The 8,985-nt window shown below is 42.9% G+C and overlaps 1 protein-coding gene across 2 annotated transcripts in view; it reads left to right on the plus strand.

Moving 5' to 3' along the window:
* The first annotated feature begins 1,426 nt into the window (after positions 1 to 1,426).
* Positions 1,427 to 8,985, plus strand: part of PLAC1 (placenta specific 1) — an 89,034-nt gene continuing 81,475 nt past the window's right edge. Inside the window, exon 1 of one of the 2 annotated variants that reach the window (XM_008066289.1) lies at positions 1,427 to 1,590. The gene's annotated coding sequence lies outside the window, so the exon portion shown is untranslated. The remainder of the gene's footprint in view (positions 1,591 to 8,985) is intronic. The other variant, XM_008066290.2, reaches the window with a different exon arrangement.

The raw sequence follows: 8,985 nt of genomic DNA on the forward strand, positions 1-8,985 counted from the left end.
GGAATATTAGAAAATAAACGTTCACAAAAGTTCCTGGGAGAAGAGAGGAGATGACAAAAACCAGCAACACTGAGAAACATTGGTCTATATCAAGAACTTGGACTGACTACACACATGCCAGCTTTAGAGCCTGATACTAAGACAGGAAGCTAGAGAATTCATGGTTTCCAACAACTCTGGAGAATATCTTCTATTATTATTATTATCTTTCAAATACTGCCTTTTCCCCTTCTCTCTATTCTCTTCTTCTGGAACTCCAACTGGATACTTACTGGAACTTTTCATTCTGTCCTCCATGTAGCTTAACTTCTCTTTCATATTTTCCATCTCTTTTTCCCTCTGCTTTGAGTTCTAGATAATTTCCTCAGATTTTTGGTTCACTAATCTTCTCATCAACTCTATCTGGCTTATTGTTTAATCACTCTATTGAGTGTCCCTTTTTCCATTGCAATGCACATATTTTGGTTCTTTTTCACATTCACCTATATTTTTCAAACCATTCTATTCTTGCCTTATAGTTCTCGCTCCCTTTAAAAATCTCTTTGAACAATCTAAACATACTTATTTTACAGTTCCTTTCAGATTTCCTTATTAGCTGCAGTTCCTAAGGTGTGAATTCTCCCCCATCCCTGTTTCTGGGCCAGCCTCTCTCATTGCTGACTTTTCTTCCAGGAGCTCAGATGCTATTCCCATCGCCACCCTGCCATTCTGTAGGCCGTGTAGTTGCAATTCCTGTTTGCTGCTGTGACTTTGAGTTTCTCTTCATTTCTGACACTATAACGCGTTTATTTTTGCTTTTGATCTCGACTACATATTTAAATTGTTTGGAAAACAATATATTTGGCATGGGAAGGGGAGCTTCCTGCAGCAGCTGAGGCAACCATAGTGACCACCAATCCCTGGACATTCTTTCTAAAGAACCTCTCATTTGGTGAAGGCCTCCTTGAGAGAACCGGAGACAAAGGCTAGATTCCTTGAGGGAAGGGACATGCTTTATTTGCTTTGTATTCTCTATGCCTGACATGTGTTTACTGAATTAAGAAATGAAAGAGTGCAATGGCAACAGCAAGCACTATAAGCAGCCAGCTCACTGCTTGGTTTCTCTAAGAATTACCACTACCATGATGTGACACATTGCCACTCTCCATCCCCCACCCCTGCTTGTTCCTGTGAATGAGCTTTGTCAAAGTGACATAGTTTCTAACAAATGAAAACAGATATCTTTCAATCAGTGACTATCTCAAGGGTGAGTACCAGATGTGGGTTTTCTTGTATTCTCTAAGCAAAATACCAAACTGGGAAACACGGCAGAGGCCACAGATTATTCTGACTTTCAGACTGTTGGTTTGAAAGCACCAGAGTAAAATGTTAAGCAGGTAGCTGATGCAATCTGGCAAAGTAAGTGTATAGCTCTATTTATATAAAGACACACACATATATCAGGCCATCAGCAGGATTTGTATAAACAGTGACTCTCCTATGAAGGCAAAGGCCACCCCCCTTCAGTTCCAGTGACTGAGATACATTTTTCCAATCCTGGGGGCAAATACAGACGCAGCAAGTTCCTTCTTCCCTTTGGAAATTTGGCAGGTAGGGCAGCTCTGCCTCTGTTGCCACATTCTCTTGGGATTTTATTACTCTGTGCACATGGCCTGTGTGAAAGCTTTGCTTAGGTCACCTTACGCCTTGGCAGCCAGCATGGTGTATGACGATTCAGGAAGACCCTGGTGTTTCCCAGATGGGGCCAGATCTGGCCGTGCAATTACTGCCCTCCAGCTGGGAAATGTGATGTGGGGGTGATGAAGTGGCAGCTGAGAAGAAGGCAGCTTGACTCTGAATTCAGTCTGTTCTTTATTTAAATCTAAAGATTGAACACACACATACATATATAAAATTAATATGATACACACATACACGAACGCGCCACTTTCCAGTTGCATGGAGTGTTCTTTAGGAAGGCGAATGAGTGGGATTCCCCTGAACTCATATTTTTTAATCTAATTGCCTGTCCTTTTCCCTGTTTACTTGCCATCCTTTCATCCTTTGCTCTCTTACTTACTTCTTTGTCATCACTTTGAACCATCTGGGCATTCCCATTAATCCAGATGGTCAGTTTAGGGCCCTTTGAGAAAGAGACAAGGACCTTAAATCCATTTCCAGTATGAGCTGCTTTGCTTCATTTTCTCCCATGGTCCAAGGAAGCCTGTCTGGACCTTGGTTCTGAGAAGGAAACAGATTCACAGAAGCTGCCTCACCACTGGTAACACAATACTACCCTGAGGGTGGGCGTTCTCACTTACAAAGTACTGGAATAAATTTTGTCCTCATCTCAGCAACTCTGATAACTCCTTCTTGCTTCCATCAATGTACTGTTCACTGTTACTGCAGAGGCAGCAGGGAATAACTATGGACTCTGTATTTAGACAGACTGGGGCTCAAGTTCCAGCTTCAGCATTTATTAACTGGGTGCCCCTGGGCAAATTACTTACCCTCTCTCAGCCTCTATTCATCTGTTAAATTGGAATCAAATAGAATATGCAGATGGCTCACAACTTGTGATAGCTCATCTTATACTTTTTTGACTTTACAATGGGTTTTTGGAGTATTAAATGCATTTTTGACTTATGATATCTTTGACTTACAATGGGTTTATTGGGACATAGCCCCATCGTAAGTCAAGAAGCATCGATATATTCAGAATGCTGAACACATAATAGGCACTCTGTAAATAAAAGCAATGACTATGATTATTTGGATGTTGGTCACAGCCCTTGGTCCTTTCTGTCTCACAGGAGTCTAAGATAATCAGAGCATATTCTCCCAGGGCTGAAGGGAGGACTCTAAAGATGAACAAAGCATCTTCTCACACTCAGTCAAGTGATAGCTGTGAACTACTGGATACATGCTCAGCATTGCACTATCTCTCTGGGAGGCTCTAGGAGAAACAATGGGCAGATCTACTCCTGTTCTCAAGAGGCCCCAGCCATCCAAATGAGTAGATAAGAAGAACACGTAAATGTGAGTGGACAATGAGACTAGCATCTACTAACATTCCCTTGAGACTACAAGTGCTATGGAAATTCAGAGAGAGCAGGCTGCTGTGAACGAGAAGTTTTCCTAGAAGAGGCAGGGCCTGAGCTGAGACTCAAGGAGAAAGCAAGATTTGGAGTGACCCTAAGAAGAACGGGAGCTCTGTAGGCAGCACACACTTGAGAGGTAGGCACAATGATTGTTTCCATCTTACAGATAAAAAAATGAAAGGTCCGATGAGCCTAGTGACTTCTCTAAGGCCATTCAGCAAGTAACCGGCAGCACTGGGTTGTCAGGAGAGATCTGTCTGGCATTGAAGGCTGTGTTCAAGGCTGACTCCAACTGCAGAAAGATGTGCTTTTTTTCTATAAAGTAGGAAATAGTCATTGATGGTTTTCCAGATAGACGTGACATGATGAAGGAAGTGTGTTTTCTATAGCCATAGCACAGCAGATGTTCATGGGTGGATTCTGGCACTAAAAGGGTCAATTGGGAAGCAGCTGCAATAATTTAGGGGTGAGGCGTTGAAGGCCTGGCCCAGGGTAGGGGCACGGTGGGACCAGAGAAGGCATTAAGCCATCAGGCATGTCAAAGGGCAAATTCCCAGAACTGGGAACTGACTGGATATGGAGAATGAAGGATGAGAGATGGTTAAAGGATCTGATGTAGGAGCCAGAAGACAGGGCTTTGCTGCTGCTAGGCATATTGGGAAGACAAACTCATTTAAAGGATGCTGCTTATATTAAAACAGGGTCTGGTTTCTTTGATTACTATTGGTGCTAAAATTTTTTTACTGAAAATAAAATACCATATGCCATGAGGAAACAAATTCAGAATGTGAGATATTCTACAAGACAACAAGCCTGAACTCTTAAGTCAGTCAATGTCATCCACAAAAATTAGGAGTATGTTCTGTTCTAGATTAAATTAAGGAGACGTAAGTAAATGCAAAGCTCAAACCTTAATTTTAGATTCTGGATTTTAAAAAGGCTACAAAAGACATTTTAGGGGACATTGGGACAGTTTTAATATGGACTGGAAATTAGATGATATTAGGAGATTATTGTTTATTTTCTTTGGTGTGATAATGGCTTGTGGTTAGGAAGGAGAATCTACTTATTCTTAGGAGAGTCATTCTGAATAATTAGGGGGAGTGTGTTATGATGCCTGTGGCTTTTAAGTAGTTCAACAAAGAAAAAAAATAAATAGAGGGATTGACTGATAGAAACAGAACTATACAGCAAATATGTTGAAATGTTCATTGTAGAATCATGGTGGATATATGTGTGTTCATTGTTCTACTTTTTCTATATCTTTGTTTGAAATTTTTCAAAATAAAAATTTGGGGAAAAATGCATGAGCACTGTAAAGAATTAAAACAGCACAAAAGGGTATAGTGGGAATCTTTCTACGCCAGACACCCGGTACTCCTTCCCAGAAGCAACCACTGTTCACATTTCTTGAAATGTCTGCATTTACAAGCCTACACATGTATTTGTAGATCCTTTTTTAAAGTAGATGGGTTCATACTGTAAATCTTTTTGTTAGCTGCAAATAAACACTCTTATCTGTGCAATTGGGGGAGTGTTTGGACAGTTAATTAAAAAACAGTTAAAGTAGTGCCTGGACCCACTAGGGAGAGGCTTCCCAGCCCATCCAGCGCTCTGTGGACATAGCTGGAAATGGAGGGTATCCCTTAATCTTGAGAGTTGACTCCACAGAGATCAGTGAAGCAAGCTTCTATGATAATGGTGGCAGCTTGCTTTTTTTTCTCACTTTTGGAGCCTTCTTGGGGGTTGTTCCACATGACCACGTATAGTTCTGCCTCATTCTTTCAGCACAGTTTTTAGCATGAGTTGCTTTTAGAATGAGTATGGTTTTAATCATAGTGTGCTCCGGGTGATGGTGGAACATCTGGGTAGAAAAAACATTGCCTAGGCTTCCTGAACTTGCCTGATCATAAGAATCTACTTGAGTATTTGTCTAACAAGCTCTCCAGCTTGGGCAATGCTGCCATAAGTAGATGGAGAACCCGGACAGGGGCTCTGGTGACGGGACTGCTCTAAGGGTGGAAGTTTCACTAATGGTGCTAGTTAACGGCATGAAAATAGACAGAGAGGGCAAGATGCCAGAGAAATGCTCAAGTCCAAGGACAGAGCCCACAAACTCCCATATGAGCTTCCGCCTCCTGCTCCTCCCCACCAAAGATGATTGCCTCCTGTTGCAATCATGGAGGTCACATTTCCAAAGCATGTGCAGCTTTGAATATGAAAACCCTCCATAACTGCCAGCACCTGGGCAAATTCAAATTGCACACTTGAACATAAGACTCCTCCCTGCAAATGAGAAGGATGATTGGAAAAATGTGACTCCAGAAACCAGATCTGGGATTGAACTGAAATTGCCTGAAAAATGAAAGCATTGGCACAATTAACAAAAAGGGACTGGATTCCTTTATTTTATTATTTTTTTGCAGCTAAATCCTGCACAGCTTGCAAACCTTGGGAGGCAGCCATCCTATTATCATTCCTGATATGGATTTGAATTTCTCAGAAATGACTTTTTTTTAAAGATCTGTGGGATTGAATCCCTACTAGAAACAGTGCTAGGAGTTTCAGTCACAATGTTTCAAGAATAATCCTGAGATAAGAGCCAGAACTGTGAGGGGCCTTGAGTGCCCACAGACCCATGAACCTATGCACTGGATGCCAAGTCAATCTCTTCAGGTATCCTAGAAAACCCAGCTCCGATAAATGTAGTATATATAGTATACATATACTACATATGAATATATATATATATATATTCATAATGAAAAAAATTCATATGAATATATATATTCATATGAAAAAATTCATAATGAATATATATATATTCATATGAAAAAAATTCATATGAATATATATATATATTCATAATAAAAAAAGAAAACTCAGCTCAGCATCTAAGTCACCCTGTGCCTTGAGATGAGGCAGAGCAGGTCCTGATAATCATTTGAGGGCTGCATTGGCCTGTCACACTACCTGAAATATTTACATTTCAGTGTGAAGTACTGAAGTCTTCTTGCCTTTTCTAAATCAAAGTGTCTCAGAGGTAGAAACAGGATCTCTAATATTTTAAGATGATCACCCTCTCACTTAAGGCTAAAAACCAGACAGAGTAAAGTGGGTGGTGCTTTGTCTGTTTTTTGGTGTGAGCCTGGAGGGTAAGGAGGTAGTGTGGAGAGGGAGGGGTGCTAAGAAGGCCCAGAGCCTGCCAACATGGTCCCCGAGTCACTGGTAGAATCTCCAGGAATGAGGGAGGTGAGCCATGGGGCCTGGGGAGAGGCAAAGTCAGTAAGTGCATGAGGGGCCTGGGCCTGGGCCTGGGCCAGGACTCTTCTCACATGTGGCCCCACAGGCACACCCTGACTGTAATGACTGTGGGATTGGGAAGCTGTCACCACAGTTTCCAATTCCTTACCACTATTATAACCATGACTGCGCTGAGAGCATGTGCTTTGAATTTTCAGTGAGCCTGCTAGCCCGGAGATACTTCCACCTGCCCTGTTATTCAGTGGCACAGACTGACAGACCACAATGGCAGAGGGTAGCCACAGTCCTCACATCTGAGGGATCAGGCCTCAAGTATCTTGCATTACTATTTATTCCAGCTCTGCCACGTCTCTTAAGAAGTTCACAATTTTTATTTTTTCTTTTCTTTTTCTTTTTTTACTTTTAACTACCCACATACTTTTTAAAGCACATATCATGCCAGATGCTAGAGTAAGCACATTAGATATGTCATTTAATCCTCATCACAGTGCTTTGAGGCAGAGGCTATTGCTAACCAATTTTACAGATGTGAAAACTGAGGCATGAGATTAAGTCACTTGGTCAGCACTGGTCTGTCCTAGCAGAGCTTCTGGAAGTCAGCTGGCCTGCTAGAATCCTTCAAATTACCTTTTCTAACTCAAATCCATTTCTAAATTGTCTCTCTCTATTAATTCAACTCCTCATTTGAGAGGTTTGTCTTCAAATGAGGTTGCCTGGGATATCTCTGCTGTGGAATCAGCCTGACCAGATTCCAGCCTCACCACTCACCTGGGGGCAGTTGCCTGCAGAACCATAGAACAGAAGTCACAAACTTCACTAGGGCTGGTCACAAACCACAAAATCCTTTAGAAGGACCCCAAGGTGTCCCTGAAAACCAATTGCTAGATTACTGACCATGCCACGAGAGAATGAAACAGCAGCATAGCAACTGTCCATCCAATTTGAGCCACATGGCTTGCCAATGAGGGTCTTTTCTGAGAAAAGCTTTCAGTTAGCCCAGCAATTCCACCCTAAGTTCCTTTCAGAGGCTGCCTGAACTGGCAAGATAGTTGCCTCTGGGTCACTGTAACCCAAAAAGGCTTAATTAAAATCAGAAAATAGACTCAAGCTCCTCTCCTACAATGCTATAAACTCTAGACAGACCAAAGTAGATTGTAAGGACACACAGACTTGAAAGGTGCTTTGGACACACAGTTATTTGGGACACACACACACACAGACACGCCCTACCCCAGTAGAAATTGAGAAATGAGCCGGGCTCAGTGGCTCAGTCTGTAATCCTGTGCTTTGGGAGGCTGAGGTGAGTGGATTGCCTGAGCCCGCGGGTTCGAGACCCGCCTGGGCAACTTGGCGAGACCTCATCTCTACAATAAATCAAAAAATCAGCTGGGCATGGTAGCGCATGCCTGTAATTCCGGCTACTTGGAAGGCTGAGGCGGAAGGATTGCTGGAGCCCAGTGGGTTGAGGCTGCAGTGGCTGGGAGCGGCCACTGCACTCCAGTCTGGGCGACAGAGTGAGACTCCAACTCAAAAAAAAAAAAAAAAAAAAGAAAGAAAGAAAGAAATTGAGAAATGAGAAAAGGAAAGTATTTGGTTCTAGGTGAGTTTCCTTTTGTAGACTGAAGGTAGACAAAGGGGCTTGTCTACTGAAGGCACTTTGTTTGGGTATAGGGGTACAATCTCTCCACCTGTATGTGGGGAGCAATCTCTCTATCTGATGGCCTCAGGAAGGACTTGACCTGGTGTGCTTGGGTGGGTGGAAAGGGACAAGTTGGGAATGACTGGCAGGCTGAGGGCATGAGAAGGACAGGGGAAGAAAGGAGGGGCAGGAGAAGGAGAGGGAGATGAAAGACCAGAAAATCAAGAGAACAGGCACAGAAGAGAGAGAAGAGTGACACCAGAGATGTTTGGAGTGGGGGCAGTTGGGAGGAACTGGGCCACTGGCAATCAACTCCTCATCTTGATAAAGTTATTTCCTGTTTATCAGACATCGTTGGGACATTAGTGGTCTCACACCAGTGATTTAGTGGACACTTGCCCCCTTGGGGTATCCATACTTTTGGAAGCTTTTCCAAATGTGTTCACCCTCCACTGCTTTCTGAAACTAAACATCCTGAGTCCTTTTTCTGGAAATAGTGGCAAAAGAGGCAAGGAGTTTACTTGTGAAAATTGGTTTCATTCTTTAAGTAGACATTTGTTAATTCAGGGCCTTCTATGTGCCTAGCACTGTGTCAGGTGTTGTGGCCATGACAGACCTGGAGCCTTCTTATGGCGCTTGTGCTGCCTGTAATTTGGACCATTTTGAGGGGATCGTAGGGTGAACACTTCCACTTCCTAACCTGTGCTTGGCTGTGGTGCAGTGAGGTTTTTAAGGGTCTTGGGAATAAGTTGGATTGTTTGCCTTATAGGAAAAGGCTCAAGATTGTGGTGGTGGAACTTCCCAATGTCAGCTGTCACTTTATGCTGCTGTCACTGGCTTGTTTCTGTAAGAGTGAAAAGGCGTGATCCGTTTCCTCACCCATCGTAAGGGTCACGGCCAACACTCCTATAATAAAAGACTGGCTAACAAGAGAAAAGCGGCCAGGCACAGTGGCTCACACCTATAATCACAGCACTTTGGGAGGCTGAGGTAGGAGGATTG

This window comes from Carlito syrichta, unplaced genomic scaffold, assembly GCF_000164805.1.
Source record: "Carlito syrichta isolate Samal-C Ts95f unplaced genomic scaffold, Tarsius_syrichta-2.0.1 Scaffold308874, whole genome shotgun sequence".
Classification (NCBI taxonomy): Eukaryota; Metazoa; Chordata; class Mammalia; order Primates; family Tarsiidae; genus Carlito; species Carlito syrichta.